The sequence below is a fragment of the Spermophilus citellus genome, assembly GCF_964194105.1.
Source record: "Spermophilus citellus genome assembly, chromosome: 11".
Classification (NCBI taxonomy): Eukaryota; Metazoa; Chordata; class Mammalia; order Rodentia; family Sciuridae; genus Spermophilus; species Spermophilus citellus.
In genome coordinates this window covers 129,180,119-129,196,112 of record NC_138192.1, presented here as the reverse complement: position 1 = coordinate 129,196,112, position 15,994 = coordinate 129,180,119, and positions in this window count along the sequence as shown.

Here is a 15,994-nt window from a genome sequence, read left to right as displayed (position 1 = left end):
CTGAACTGTTTCAAAACACTGATGACATCTTCCCCACCTCTGCCCGCAGAGAAGACCAAGTTCTCAGTCTGCACATACCTCTGTGCCAATGTGCTGATATTTTGACAAGATGTTCTCACTGCACTACCCAGCACACGAAGAGGCAGATAGGTTCTTAGTGTTCTTAGGTTCTTAGTGTTCTTCTGAGTTGGATAGGTTCTTGGAGGAGTCCAGGCCATGGTGCCTCTGAATGACTAGAAGCCCAGAGGCAAGACTCTACCAGTGCTGCCTTTGGATCCTCCTCTGATGAGGGAGTAGCCTATGTGAGGTGATAAAGCTGTCCCCAAACTGCCTGGTACCCAGGATGTAGGCAGCCCTGTCCAGAAGAGACCACCTCTCTTCTCTCCAGAAACAGGATCTATGGGCTTTGACCAGGTCCAATGCACTGGACTAGTGAATCTTGGAAAGCAGCTCTGCCAAGAACTGGCAGTTAAGTGAGAACCCAGCTACCAAGTCCATGGCCTGGTTACCCAGGACCTCTCCAGCGAGACTCCCTGAGGCTAGGGGTTTTCTTGTGGACTATGAGTCTCTAAAGGGGAAGCTAGATGCTGAGACCTGTGACACTGGCTGGTGAGCAGGGAGGACACAGTGCAGCAGCAGGAGGCACCCAAGAGTGACCTAACTGTTATGCACAAAGGATGCTTCTTCCCGCGTGCATCTTTGCTATTAGTGTTTGGAATCTGTTCCTCTGATGGAAATCACTGAGAGCTGGCTCTATGAACTTGGTTTATCTATGGACCTCCTATTTTATTTTATTATTATTTTTTTAGCCTACTTACTTATTCCTTTACCAATAACACATCCTAAATTGGCATTTATAATATATTTTTGTATCTTGGAAGACATATATATCTTAAAATTTTTCTTTTTTGTGGGGGCTGGGGATGTGACTCAAGTGGTAGCGCACTCGCCTAGCATGCGTGAGGCACTGCATTCAATTCTCAGCACCACATAAAAAATGAGATAAAGATATTATGTCCACCTAAGACTAAAAAAAAATTAAAAAAAATATTTTTCTTTTTAAAAATCTTGATTATCTGCATGTATTTATCACTTATTTATCATTCCTAAAAACGTTTCAGCTTTCACAGAGTCACTGAGGTTTTGTTCAGAATCATGTTAAATTTCTCCCATACTTTGGGGAGCATTAACACCTTTATAAGGGTAACTCTTCCTATGGAGGCACATGGTCCAGTTTTCCACTTAGTTAGGTTTTCCTTCATGTCTGTGTGTGGATGTCTGTGTGCGCACATGCACACGTGCTGAGGATTGAACCCAAAGATGCTTTATAATTGAGCCACATCCCCAGCCCTTTTTATTTTTTATTTTGAGACAGAGTCTCACTAAGTTGCCTGAGGCCTTCCTAAGTTGCTGAGGCTGGCCTGAAATTTGCAGTTCTCCTGCCTCAGCCTCCCAAACTGCTGGGATTACAGATGAGTACCACCACACCTAGCATTTAGGATTAAATTTTTGACAATGCTATAATTAATGGAATTTTTAGAAATATTTGCTGATGGCTTATTATTGTCATATACAAATCTTTTTTTAAATATTTCTTTTAGTTGTAGTTGGACACAATATGTTTATTTTATTTATTTATTTTTATGTGGTGCTGAGGATCAAACCCAGCAGCTCAATTGTGGTAGGCAAGCACTCTACTGCTGAGCCCCAGCCCCAGCCCCTCATATAAAAATCTTTATATTTTTCTTTTTTAAAAATGTTCCTTTGAATGAATGAATGAAATTGACCAAATTATGCTGTGTGCATGTGTGACCATATCACAATGAATTCCACTTTTATGTATAATTGTAATGTACCAATTAGAAATAAATAAACAATACCCAGTGTAGTGGCACACACTTGTAATTGCAGCAGCTCAGGAGGCTGAGGTAGGAGGATCACAAGTTTGAGGGCAGTCTGGGCAACTTAGGGAAACCCAATCTCAAAATTAAAAAGTAAGAAGGTTTGGGGCTATATAACTCAGTGATGGAGCACCCCTGGGTTCAATCCTAAGTACTGGAAAAATAAAACTAAAATATTAAAGCCATAAAATACTGATTTTAGAGTATGTAGTTACTTTTATGATCTTGTGTTAGAGTCATTGATGAATGAGATTTCTTGCCTTTGGGACGCCTTTCAAAAACCAGGTTACTGTTAATGAACAATGTTTGCAAAGCCCTATGTTGAAGCATACCCGGGTAATACTGAGGCTGCATGGCACAACTGTCTCGCAGGGCTGATGTCCTGTTCTGGGGTGATGAAAATTGTCTAAAGTTGATTATGGGATGACAGGACCACTCTGTGAACGCCCTTGACTCTCTGATGCTGGGCGCTCCTGCTTCCTGCCATCCCAAAGGATGATCCTTGCCTCATCCCAGCTCCTTTCCTCCTCCCCCAAAACACAGGTCTCCAAGGAGGTGACTGTTTTAAGAAGACTGAGGTGGACAAGCTATGTTCAAATTCTTTGGGGAATTTTTTGCCTATGAGGACGTCTTAAAACTCTTCTAGGCATACGTCAAGGGAGCTAGTTCTTCCTCCCACCTCTTATCGACAGATGGTCAGTAAATTCAACACACTTCCATCTCAGCATCTAAGGTTTTCCCATTACAGTCCTGCACGCAGCCCCTGCAAGCCGGAAAGCAGGACCAGATGACAGCCGGTGAGACACATCTGTCTGCCGGTGCTGTCTTGCTCTTGTCCTAAACTCATTACCACTTTTTCTATCTAGGGAGAAAATCTAATTTGGGCTGTTTTAATCAGCTGTTTAGCCACTGTGACCAAAAGATCTGACAAGATCAACTAGAGGTGGAAAAGTTTATTTTGGGACTCACAGTTTCTGAGGTCTTGGTCCTTGGACAGCTGACTTCGTTGCTCTGGCCAGGAGGTGAGGCGCAAGAAAGCAGAAGAGCATGGTGGAGGAAAGCAGCTCAGAGAAAACTCCCCGAACCACAGACAAAATGCAAACCCCAAACCCCGTCCCCAGCGACCCACCTCCTCCAGCCACAGAACAACCGCCTGCAGTTACCACCAGTTAATCCCTATGAGTGACCTAATGTGCCAATTAGGCTAAGGCTCTCCTAACCAATCATTTCACCTCTAACCTTTCTTGCATTGTCTCACAGGTGAGCTTTTGGGGGACACCACATATCTAAACCATCACATGGGCCATCAGGTAGGTATAGTGAATTTCTGCAGGTTTTGGATGATACTGGGAGACTTGCTTGATGCAGTTTTATGAGAGGGTGTGGTTTGACAGGTGGCTTAACAAACCAGCAGACATGTGATACGCCTTTGTCAACCTCCCAAATGTACATGACATAGAAAATTTTATTCTTGAGTACAAACTCTGAAGTCAAACATCCTGGGTTTGAAATCGGGTTCTGCCTTGCTTAGTTGTGACCTTGGGCAAATTACTCCACTCCAATATGCTTCAGTTTCCTCATCTATAAAATGAAGATGAAGGGCTGGGGGTGCAGTTTAGTGATAGAGAATTTGCCTAGAACAAGGTCCTAGGTTCCAACTCCAGCACTGAAAAAAAAAAAATTTTAATAGAGATGGGATTGCTACTAAGATTAAATAAATAAGTTAATAACTAGTAGCTTATTGAACACTTGAAACAGCACCCAGTACAAAGTAGGCACTAAATGGGTATTGTTTTTTAAATACCAGCTTATTGAATTGTTTCTTCTAATTTTTCCCCCACTGGTGTCTGGGTTGAGGTGTCTGACAATGGATGCTGTAATTTGGATGTGTCTTGTCTCCTAAGAGTCCCAGCTTTGGAAGCTACGTACCCAGGGTGTCAATGTTAAGAGGCAGCCTAGTGGGAGGTCATTAGGTCACTGGTGGGTTTGGGGCTATATAAGGATTATATATGAAAATATTAAGGTAATCCTTATGGGATCCTGGTTAGTTCTGAGAGAGGGTTGTTACTAAAAAGCAAAATGGGGGTCTGGGGCTGTGGCTCAGAGGTAGAGCGCTTGCCTACCATGCGTGAGGCACTGGGTTCGATCCTCAGCACCGCATAAAAATAAAAATGAAGATATTGTGTCCACTTAAAACTAAAAAACTAAATATTAAAAAAAAGCAAAATGGACCCCTCCTCACTCCAGCTTCCTGCCTTACCATGAGCTATAGTTTAGATCTAAAGGTTTGGTCTATACCTTGGTGCTATTGGGAAGCTGTGGAACCTTTAAAAGGTGAAGGCTTGCTGGAGGTTTTAGGTCACTGGGGGCATGCCCTTAAAGGGGATTGTGGCTCCATTGCTCTCTTTTTTAACTTAATTTCCAATGCAACAGTGTTGGGAGGTGGAGACTAATGGTTGGTGTTTAGGTCATGGACTAATAATGCCAAGTATAAAAGAGTTTGAGGTTGTGAGTTCCATCTAAAGCTCAATCTATCTCCCCACTCCTCCTCCTTCCTCCCTATCTCGATTTCTGTTCTGTCATATGACACTTTTCACCAGGGTATGACACATCAAGAGGGTCCTCCTCAATCAATCCCAGCCTCCAAAACCATGAGTCCAACATACTTCTGCTGTTCATGAATGACCCAGTCTCTGGTATCCTGATACAGAAACAGAACCTGACACAGGCCCTCTATCACTTGGCCACTTGAAGTCCTCTCATATTCATCATTTTGGAAAGTGATTTTAGATGTAAAACAACTCATCACCTTGATTAAAGCTCTTTTTCTTGGCCTCGGTTTCCAGGGGCAGAAATTGGTGCGAATTTGGGGCTGGGGCTATAGCTCAGTGGTGGAGCGCTTATCTCGCATGTATGAGGCCCTGGGTTTGATCCTTAGCACCACACAAAAATAAATAAATAAATAAATAAATAAATTGTGTCCATCTACAACTAAAAAAATATTTTTAAAAAAAGGAAAGAAAGAAAGAAATTGGTGTGGATCTAAGCCTCATGTGCTCAGGGAGAGCCCAGTTCCTGGCATATCTGAGGTTAGCACCTTAATGCCATAAGCTCTGGTCCAGGAGGGAGACATTGATCAGATATAATTCAAGTAGAGTGAAATAGTTGAATTCTGCACCTTCTTTTCCTTTTTTTTTTTTTTAGTTGTCAATGGACCTTTATTTTATTTGTTTGTATGTGGTGCTGAGAATTGAACCCAGGGCCTCACACATGCTAGGCAAGCACTCTACCACTGAGCCACAACCCCAGCCCCTGCACCTTCTTACTAAACTGCATTTTAATGACTTGGTATCACTTTTGGTGAGCTGCCTTCTCACCCCTCTTCACTCCGACCCACAGCAACTGTGCTGGGGAGAGGAAAACGTTAAACACGCTCCAGGGACATGGGTTTACCACCGTGAGCTCGTGAGGACTTGTGAAGGCTAAGACCACTAAGTACTGCCAAAAAAAAAAAAATGGCTAAAAATCAATAATTAAAAAAAATCATTCCTTCTGAACAAAACTTTCTTGAGTTAAATAACCAGATAAAAGAATTAATCACATTTAATTGTTAAGTCTGAGAGTGCATTTTGCAAGTTATTTACCCTGGAGTTTTCACCAGGAAATAACATCATCTAAAATAAAATAAAGATATTGTGTCCATCTACAACTTTTATTTGGATTTTTAAAAAATGATTGTGGTAGGTGATTGGGAACACCTGCTTTAAATTTTTCCATGTTAAAAAAATAAAGCTGGATCCCTACCTCACATCTTAATAAATTCCAGATGGATTAGAAGTAAAAATGTGTACATAAACCAATACATACCAAACTTAATAAAAGTACTAGAAAAAATAGGTGAAGGTTTATTGACTCTTGGGAGGTGAAAGGGGAGGTCTTTCTGAAAATGACACTAAAGCTAGAAGCTAAAAACCATTCAACAAATGATGGATTTGACTATCTGGAAAATTGGCATTTCTATATGACATTCATGTATATTTGAAAATCAAAGCAGAAACTGGATGTGTGAGAAGCAAATGCAATAATGTTCCTGATATCTGAATAACCCTTACAGATGAGTCAGGAAAGAAAAGAATACTCTGGTGGAAATGAATGATATATTTAAAGCAGTTGTTGATCAAGGTCTGCAAAAGGCCAATAACTTTGTGAGCAGACAGTCAAGCTTACTGTTCACCAAGGGAAGAAGAGGGAAAGAAAAAGAAAACCATACACATCACTACCATCACTTCCACAAAACCCAGGGAGTGTCTCTCCACCCACTGGATTATCAGAGGTGAAAGAGATTGAAGACCCTGTGTCTGAGAGGGTGCAAGGAAAAGACTTCCCACATTCCTGGTGGGGAGGGGCATGTCTCTGCCCCTTTTCAGGGAGCAATCTGTCAATATGTACCTGAAGCCTTCATAAAGGGATATCTTTGACCTAGTGAGCCTCCTGTTATCCCCACTGCAGTTGAGGGAAGGGACTCTGTCTCCTTAGCTAATCATTCCCTCCTTTCATTCCCCCGGGAGTACACAGCCCAGGCTCGAGAAGTGCCTGGGACTAGATAGGGAGCACAGCACAGATGGCAGGGTCACGGTCACTGTGCAGCCCAGACCCCACCAAGGTCATGCACCTGCTTCCACACTGCCCACTCCATAACTGCCCTGGGCCTCTCCTTAGGGCACAGCCAGGCCAACCCAACCCTCGGCTCCAAAGAAAGGAACGCTGAGGCCACACGCCTGGGAGCCCCTCCCACCTACATGACCCACAGAATCCCTTGTAATGGAATTGGGTTTCTCTCTAATTCAGGGGCTTATGTGCAGGCACAAGAATCTCAGTAAAGTTCAAATCCCTTAAATAGTATATGTTGTATTCTCTGGCCATTATGCAATAAAATTAAAAATCTATAATAAGAGTTTGAATGAAAATAAAATATAACTTATTAAAATTAAACTTAATTTTATAAAGTAATAATGACTTCTATATGGAAAAACAACAGTTCAGGTAATTTTCTTAAAGTAAAGCCAGGGGAAATGCTTACAGACTATAGAATACATGTGACAATTGTCAAAACTATGTGATAGGGCAGATGTTTGAGTTTAGTATATCATGAGTCAAATGCATATAAAATGATGAAAGAAACAATTATCACTACATTCATAAGGGAAACGGATAGTAATGACATGTGGATAGCAGATCTTTACTCACCACTCACCACAGAATGTTCCAGACTGATTGGAATTAAATACTCACATGCATACACACATAACTATGTTTTTAAACCACAGCAGAAGGTAAAAGTGTATGCTCACCCCATCCACTGAGACGCTGGTGTCCGGCCGGGACAAAGTTCAGGCTCCTCCATTTGGTCCTATCTAAGGCGTTCTTAGTATTTAATATTTCTAAGCTCAGTTTCCTATCTGCACCATGTAGGTGCCCAGTTCACAAGAACCAAAGCCCTCTGTGGTCCACATGGTGAGGTGGACTTTCCCAGCCTGGGTCTAGCGAGAAGTGGGGAGCAAAGCAAACCTGATTGCAGCTCTCCAGGGGGTCTGGGAACAACTGCCCTAGTCAAGAGACAAGTAATGAAAGTACAGGGACTGTGAAGCTAGAATATGTACTTTAACTTTGCAGGAACTCATCAGCACAAAGAAAGGCAATAGAGTGGAAGAAAATGTCATGGTAAACGTGAGAAATAGTAGTTAAAATATCTAGGGCTGGATCTAGGGCTCAGAGCGCCTGCCTAGCACATGTGAGGCCCTGGGTTTGAGTTTCAGCACTGCAGATAAATAAATAAAATAAAGGTCCTTCAATGGGCTGGGGCTGTAGCTCAGTGGCAGAGCACTTGCCTAGCACTGTGAGGCACTGGGTTTAGTACCACATTAAAAAAAAAAAACCCACAAACACACAAATAAAACAAAGGCATGCTGTCCATCTACAAATATGAAAAAATTATTAAAAAGGTCCTTTGAAAACTAAAAAATATATTTAAAAAATATCTAATAGGGGCTCCAGTTGTAGCTTAGAGGTAGAGCACTTGTTTAGCATGTATGAGTCCCTGGGTTCAATTCTTAGCACTGCATATAGATAAATAAATAAATGTCCATCAACAACTAAAAAAGATTTTTTTTTAAATCTAATGATCTGATAAAGCATTTAAGAAAGTCCTTAGAAATTAGAGGAAGATCATTTAAGTTAACTCCAAGGGTCTTTGGATATAACACAAATAAAGATGCAGCCCTAGCACAGAGGCTGAAAAAGTGGCCAATAAGTACACACCCAGCCATGCCAGGTGGACTAGGCCCCTACATAGCTGCCAAGCCAGAGAATCCCTTGCTACAAATTCCCTCACCCAGCAGTTCCTTGAATGGATGGGTGGGGTGGGATGAAGGGAGGGAGGGAAGGAGGAAAAGAGGGAGAAAGGAAGGAAAGAGGGAGAAAAGAGAAACTTTGTATAGAGATGTTTTACTTTTATAATGTCTAAGCAGATGACACGAAACCAGTCTGAATCCTGACGATGGACTACTCCATTGTATACCATACAGACTCAATGGGAAAGGACACTGTGAAGTAATGTTACAGGAGAAAGTTGGTTACAAGATATGTGCATCTCAGTTTCTGGCTAGGCACAAAAGTTGCCGGGAAGATCTGAAAGCTTAGGAGAGGAGGAGGCAGGTGGTGCTATATCACCAGAGGGACTTGTGTATTTTAATATTATTTTGACATTTCAATCTAAAACTATAACCTTGGATGGATATGCCATGCCCTCCCCCCCAACACACAAAATAAGAGATTGGTTTTAGAAATAATGTTCATCAATCATCCAAATAAGTTCAGCATTGCCTTGGTCATCTCAGTGCTGGGTTTCTTGGGCTCAGCCTGAGGTTTCTGAGAAAGGATGGTGAGAAAGACAGAGGGAGAGAGAGGTGTGTGTGTAGGGCAGGGCCAGGGCCACAGGGCCACTTGGAACAGCTGCCCTGGCTCCTGGCCTGGCAAGGCCAGAGGATGTCTTATCGAATGAGCTCATGTGAAAGGCCCAAGCCTCCAGGTCTCCGGAGAACATTTGCCATTCCTTTCCTGTCACCACCCAGTTGTACACTTGTGCCCATGAGCTCATCGCTGCTGGACAAGTCCTCTTGGGGTCAGATAACTGCCAGGAGCAGCTCCTTTCCCAGCCTCTGCCCCTGCCCTGGAGGCACAGGGCTATCCCGATTCCCACTGCAGAACAGAAAATCCTGTGAGCTGAGCCTCCCTCCCCCCGGGTTGAACAGGTCCTCCTACCTGGCTGTGACCCCCAGATGGCCTGGCCTTAGACTAGAGGCTTCCCAGCCACTAGGACCAGGTGCGCACACACACACACAAACACACACACACACACACACACACACACACACACACACACACCAGCCAGACTTCATCCCTGCCCACATCCGGGCCACTGTCTTGTTTCTGTCTCTCCTGTCTCAGTCCCAGACTCTGCAGTAACCCTAGGCCCTGGGGCCACCTCCAGGTGGATGTCAGACAGAAGAGAAGTTGGGGAAGGGGCAGGAGGTGAGCTGTGAGGTCCCCACCCCTTGTAACTTGTCAAGATGAAAACAGAAGCTCTTCCTCAGCTGGCCTGCAGCAGGGTTTCTCAGGGGAGGTCAGAGCTGGTTCATTCCTTGGCTCTGAGGTCCAAGGGGTCCCACCACCTGCTGGCCTGGGAATCTTAGGTGAGTCCCAGCAGTCCAGGGCTCAAGGACAACTGAAGAGGGAGTAGCTTCCTGCTCTGCTCTGCTGTGCTGCCCAGCCTTGTGCCCTAGCCCCTGCCTGGCCCCCTCCCATGCTGAGACTCTGGCCTGAGACCCTCTAATTCACATTGGCCACCAAGAAGGATGTTTCCCCGCTCCTCACGGCCACAACATTCCCGGCCAGTCTGGCCCATCCTTCCCAGACCTCCCAGAAATTAAAGAGTAAAGAATGAGAAAAAAGGACAGTGAGGTCCCAGAAAAATGGCCGCTGACAGATGTGACAAAGGCCCCAGAGCTCTGAGCTCCCCCTCCCACAGAAAATGGCCATGGATGGTGGAGGAGCTGTGTCCCAGTGTCTGCCAAGCTGCACACCACATTCCCACGGGAGCCGCTCAGCGCAGGGCGGAGACAGCTGTCCTCAGCAGATGTTCTTGCAGGGCAGCAGGGCTGCGCTCTCCAGCCCCGTCCTCATGACTCATGGGACATCAGCCAGCTCATCCGCTAGGCCTGGGCAACCTACAATGCCTTGGTGTGGCTGAGGGCTGATCAGGGTGCTGGTAGGGGGCCTCCATGGCCCCATCTGCAGAATGGGCAGCTGTGGCTTTGCCAGACCCTCCCTCTGTGAAGATGGGAGCTGCTTCTGTCCTTGATGCTCCTGCAGCCACAAAAATTCAGCCCCACACATTCACTGAGCCCCAACAGCTGGGCAGGCAGTTTGGGGTACTGAGAAGCTAATAGGGTGAGAGAGGGGAGCCCCAGTGGTTCTCGGGCTGTGAGAGTGATATGCTCAGGGAGCCATAGGCCTCCAAGGCTGGGCCCCACGATGCCTGGCTGAACATGGGACGCCACGGGAGCCAACCCAGGGGAAGCACAGCCTTGGACCTCAGCAGAGTCATCTTCCCCCTCTGAAAAAAGTTCCTGGCCAACCCACCCATTTTGGGTCCTGGCCACGCCTTTTGGAGTCCTTCTCCAGGAGCCTTGCTTCCCAGAAGGTTCTCCGTGAGCAAGCCCAGCAAGGCTACCCCAGCCTGACTGCTGCTCCCATGAATGTCCATCCAGGGCAGGTGGGAAACCCAAGAGCACAGAGAGAGGTGGCAGTCTAGAGCCCAAGCAGGGTCAGGCATCTGGAGGTCAGGAGCCAGGGCTTGACACCCAAACCATCAGAGTCCATATTTCCGTGGGTCACAGGAGATTGTCTGGCTACACAATCTGGGCACTGACTCTGAAGCCGGGTGCCGTGCTCTAGCATCACATCCAGGACCAGAGCCCTTCCAACACCCCCCTTGGCTCAGCCAGCACCCAGCCCTCAGGACTTTCTGACAGCACCTTGCTCACCTTATCTCTGAGCTCAGGGAAGCCTGTTATGCTTGAGAAATACGTTTGGGTCTCATGGGGTAAGGAGATGTTGAGGTTAGAAATATTTGCTTAATTTAGTCCTGTGTATGAGCATGTGTCACATCCACCCACTTCACCCAAGTTAATGCTCCAGGAACCAACTCAAGAATTCTCTGATTCTATAGAGGCACAGCGAGACCTTTAATCATCCCCATAAAACAATTTATTTAGAACACAACTTTTAGAGACAGTCAGCCTGACCCAGTCACTGAATGTTGTCCCAATGATTCACTTTGCTATTTCCATAGGGGAACGACATGGGCCCCCTCCCTAATTTTGCTTCTCCTTTGTCCTGCTATCTATTGCTGAGGGAAGAAGGCCAGAACACCCCCAGATGTCCTCGCCCACACATCAGGGGGTTCCCTGGCAGAAAACCCAAGAACGAAATGTTGGACAGGTCAAGCAGTGGACCCCAGGTCACCTCTATCCCCAGTGTCCATTCAGGAGCTGACTATAAGCAACCAAAGCACTCCAGTGGGTGAAGTAGAAAAGTGGTGAATTAAAAGGCATGATTGGAAAGGGGCTGGGATTGTGGCTCAGTGGTAGAGTACTTGCCTCACACATATGAGGCAGTGGGTTCAATCCTCAGTACCACATAAAAATAAATAAATAAACAAAATTTTAAAAAGATAAAGGTATTGTGTTCATAAATAAATAAAAAATATTTTTAAAAAAAGACATTGGAAATGTTGGCGAGGATATTGGGAAAAAGGCACACTCATACATTGCTGGTGGGACTACAAATGGGTACAACCACACTGGAAAGCAGTATGGAGATTCCTCAGAAAACTTGGGATGTAACCACCATTTGACCCAGCTATCACTCCTTGGTTTCATTTGCCAGTTAATGAATGGAACTGGAGACTATCATGCTAAGTGAAATAAGCCAATCCCCAAAACCAAAGGCCAGGTGTTCTCTCTGAAATGTGGATGCTGACTAATAATAGACTAGGGTGGTGGGTATTCACTGTATTGGACAGGAAAGGTGGGGGAGGGAGGAGGCTGGGAATGGGAAAGACAGCAGGATGAATCAGACATAACTATACCGTGTTCATATATGAATACACGACCAGTGTAACTCCACATCATGCACAGCCACAAGAATGGGAAGTTATACTCCTTGTATATATGGTATGTCAAAATACATTCTACTGTCATGTATTTTGTCACTAAAAAAAAAAATTACAGAAAGGGTATTGGGCTCTCAGGAAGGCTGGGAGACAAGCCATCCAGGGTCAGACCCCAATATACACTGAAGAGTGGGCCCACAGAGGACCTCAGGGCAGCCATCAGTGCCAACATTTATGAGACATTTGTGCCAATGATGACCCTGACAGGGAATAGTGGATGCTATTGCCACTGTCACCCTCTCCCCAGGAACTGCCTGCAGAGTGACTGACACCCCCTCCCGTGGGACTGACTTCTTTGAGATATGATTGAAAACCTGGGGCTGGCACACTGGGGTTGGGGTGGTCTGGTCACACACCCAAGTGCAGGCTGCGGGGGTGCCTGGGAAAGCCAGCACTTGGCATTTCAACTTCTCCAGGGATGCCAGGCAGCAAACAACGGTTGACGTGTGTCCACTCCACACATGGCCTGCCTCTGCCCTCTCCCAGCTCCCTGGAGACCAGATCCCTAATCAGCTGCTTGACAGAAAGTTCCAAATCCTACTCAACTCTAAGCTGGGGCTTCCTTTCTTAATTATTTCTCCCACACGGCAAAGTGGGACATTTGGTGGGGGACCTTCTTCTCCTAGGCAAACGCATGCTGGTCACAAGGGACCTTCCTGGGCAATCCTTGGGACAGGTTTCTTGTGTGATGTTACACATTGGTCCTAGAGACAATTCACACAGTCACAATGGTAATTTTCCAAACAATTTACGACTTTTGGGCTCAAAAGTATTTTCTAATCCCTGCGGAGCCCAGATTGCAAAAAGCATGTTCCCTCCAGCCCTCATTAGCATCTGGCTGGGTCATGTCTCTCGCTTGCTAGTGTTTTCTGGTTAGTCTCATTTTTAAAATTGACCACTCATCAGAGCATGGTGAATGCTCACACACTCACTGGGCAGAAATCTGCAGAGAACTTTCTGGCTTCAGAAACCTGGAGATGTAGCTCCTTCAAGCTAACTGGGGTGGCCCACGTTGGGTCCTGATGAGCCCATCCCATGTTCCCTTCTGCGAGAGAACCAAGTTAAGGGGTTTCTGTGAGACACTTGGGGTCCCTTCTATCCTCAGGGAGGGGCCCCCATCCTTGAAGACTGTGGCTTCTGTCAGATCTGAAATAAGGACTGAAGATCAGATAGCAAGCCCCCTTCTACAGAAACAAACCAAAACGGGGGATTGCTGCAGGGATCCCCAGAGCAGTAAAGGAGAGGTTCACTGTTTGGAAAGTTCCATATGCCAAGTCAAGCCCTGGTCCCCGGGCAGCAGACCTGTTCCCTCGGCCAACATCTGGTGCCAGCTCCGTGCAGGTGAACCTTGGGGTACTGAGCTATCTTCCGCTGGGAAGTCTCTCTCCCTCCAGGCTGCTCACTTTCTCAGGAGTCAGCTCTCCTTCCCTGCATGCTCACCTGCCTGTTCAAAGCAGATGGGGAGCAGTTGTTTCCCCTGGAACTGAGTCTATCTGTTGAGGACCTATCTATTCTTTTTGGCAGGGAAAAGGGGAGCAGGGAGGGATAAACTCTGACGTCATGGGCCTGCGTAGGACAGCGGGGTTGGAGGCCATCTGGAGCAGGTGCTGGCAGGGCCCCTGGGAAAGGGGAAGGAGGGCAGCTGCCTCATCAGGTGGGGGTGTTCTGGGGTCAGACAAAGACTCGTGGCATGATGAAGCTAAGCTTTCCTGGAATTTCTGGCCTGGGAAGGATGAATGATGCTTCCTTGGCCTCCAGCTCCTCTCCTAAGGCCAGGCCCATAGGTGCAGGACTTCAGGAGGGAGGTGCCCGGTTCAAGCAGACCTGGCTAGGCCTCTCTGTACCCTGAGGTTCTGTTCCACCACACAGTCCTGGGATCCTGTGTACGTGCTGTGACATTCAGATGCCTCTGCCTCAGCTGCTTCCCGCTGCTTTCACCAGGGCTGGAGGTCCTCAGGGCGCCTCTAGATCTACTCTGCCCCTGTCCAGGAGGCAAGGACTGTCTTCTCACTATTACAGGTGGTGACACTGAAGGCCCTGCACAGGGATGTGACTTGGCCAAGGTCCCGCTGCTATTTTCCTACCCAGCCTCCCCAAGAACTGCTCACTGCCTGTTTAGTGTCCTCTCTGAGAAGCTCTGCAGCTGGAAAGGGGCCCCAGGATGAAATAACTGCAAAGAAAACAGATGGGCCGCTCCTCAGTCCTTCCGTGGGAGGATCCGAGATTCGGCCTCTGCAGCCTCTGGCCGGGAGGGGGCTCTCTTGCCCACTTTCTGGGAGGGGCTGCGCCGTCTGGTCTGGCTTAGCCAGATCCTTAAACTCCCAGAAGCCTTGCACCTTTCTTGCCTGAGAAATCCTGGCCAGGGCCCCCTCTCCTATTTCCTCCTGTCATGTTACACACTGGGCAGTTACTGTTCCAGGAAGGGCCCCTCTGTGATGGTCATGCTTTACCTTCCCCTTCTTGGATAGAATGAAGAGGCACCCTCTAGAGAGGGATCTTTTCTTCCAGATCCCTGCCCTCCAGGGGACCTGGGGCGGTGGGGGGGGGGGGGAACAGAGAGAGAGAGAGAGAGAGAGAGAGAGAGAGGGAGAGAGAGAGATCCCAGCTATGCAGCACTTTGATGCCTGGCTCTGACAGTCCCCACTCCCTGCTCCCTCTGCCCTCTCCCCCTCTCCTTCGGCCTCACCTTTCAAGCTTGCATGATCCCCCCTCCCCCATTGGCTCCCACTTTAGGAAGACAAGCCCCTCCCCACTCTCCAGACCCCAGAATTGCCTCTCTCCCAGGCTTTCCTAATTCTGGACACATAGGTTCTGCCACTTCACTAGCACCTAATCTGCCTCAATTTCTCTAGGTCATCCTTTGCAATCTTCTCATTTGAGTTATTTATTTATTTATTTTTTTCCTTTGTTTTTTTCTTGGACAGTTTCTTCTGAGCCCAAGTCTGTTAGCCTGCTGGGAGTTGCTTTATTTCCTATCTAGGTTTTCCTCTCTTCCCTCCCCATCCTGTGTTTCTGGCTTGGCATAGAATCTCCTCTGGGAACCCACTTTGCTGACCCAGGCTGGGCCCCCCAGGGTGCCACTTCCCTGTCATTGCACCTTTCAGCTGACACAGCCAGTGTGTGTTTCCTGGCAGTTCTTCCCTGCTGGGATGGAAGTCAGGACACTGAGCAGCTTTGAGGGATGCTCTGTGGATACCTGGGAGATCGGTGACAAATGACAGGATTCCCTACAGAATTGTCAGGTCCCTAAGACCCAGAGGGCTCTTCTCCCTCCTTTGCTATCAGGAGTCTCAACAAGAAATCAGGACAGTGGCCTGAACGAGCTCATTTCAGCTGCTCTGTGAGTTTCTGAGATAGACCCGTAGGACCAGGCAGAAGGAGTAGACTTCCCATGGGAAAGACAGGAAGGGGCCAGACCCCATATCTAGGCCCAGGAGGCAAACAACAGGGAGTGTGAAACCTTCCTCTCTGCTGCACTTAGGTGCTGTCCCTCCCTGACATCCCTACAGCCCAGACCTGGAACTCCTACCCACCCTGCCCCAGCTAAACAAAAGCTGCTGCCCCAGGGAAGCTTCACTCTGCAGGTAACTCTTCAACTCAGTGGTCAAGAGCCACAACTACCAGAAGATCCCCTTTGCAAAAAGGGGAAGTGGAGTGCAGGGTGTTGGCCCAGCCATGCTGGGATGTGGGTATTGGCTTAACTAAGTCCCCAAGATCAAATAGAGGGGAGACCTAAAGTCACGGGCCATCACCAAGTGACCCAGGGACACAGAAGACAGGAAGAAGCAGCCTACAGACA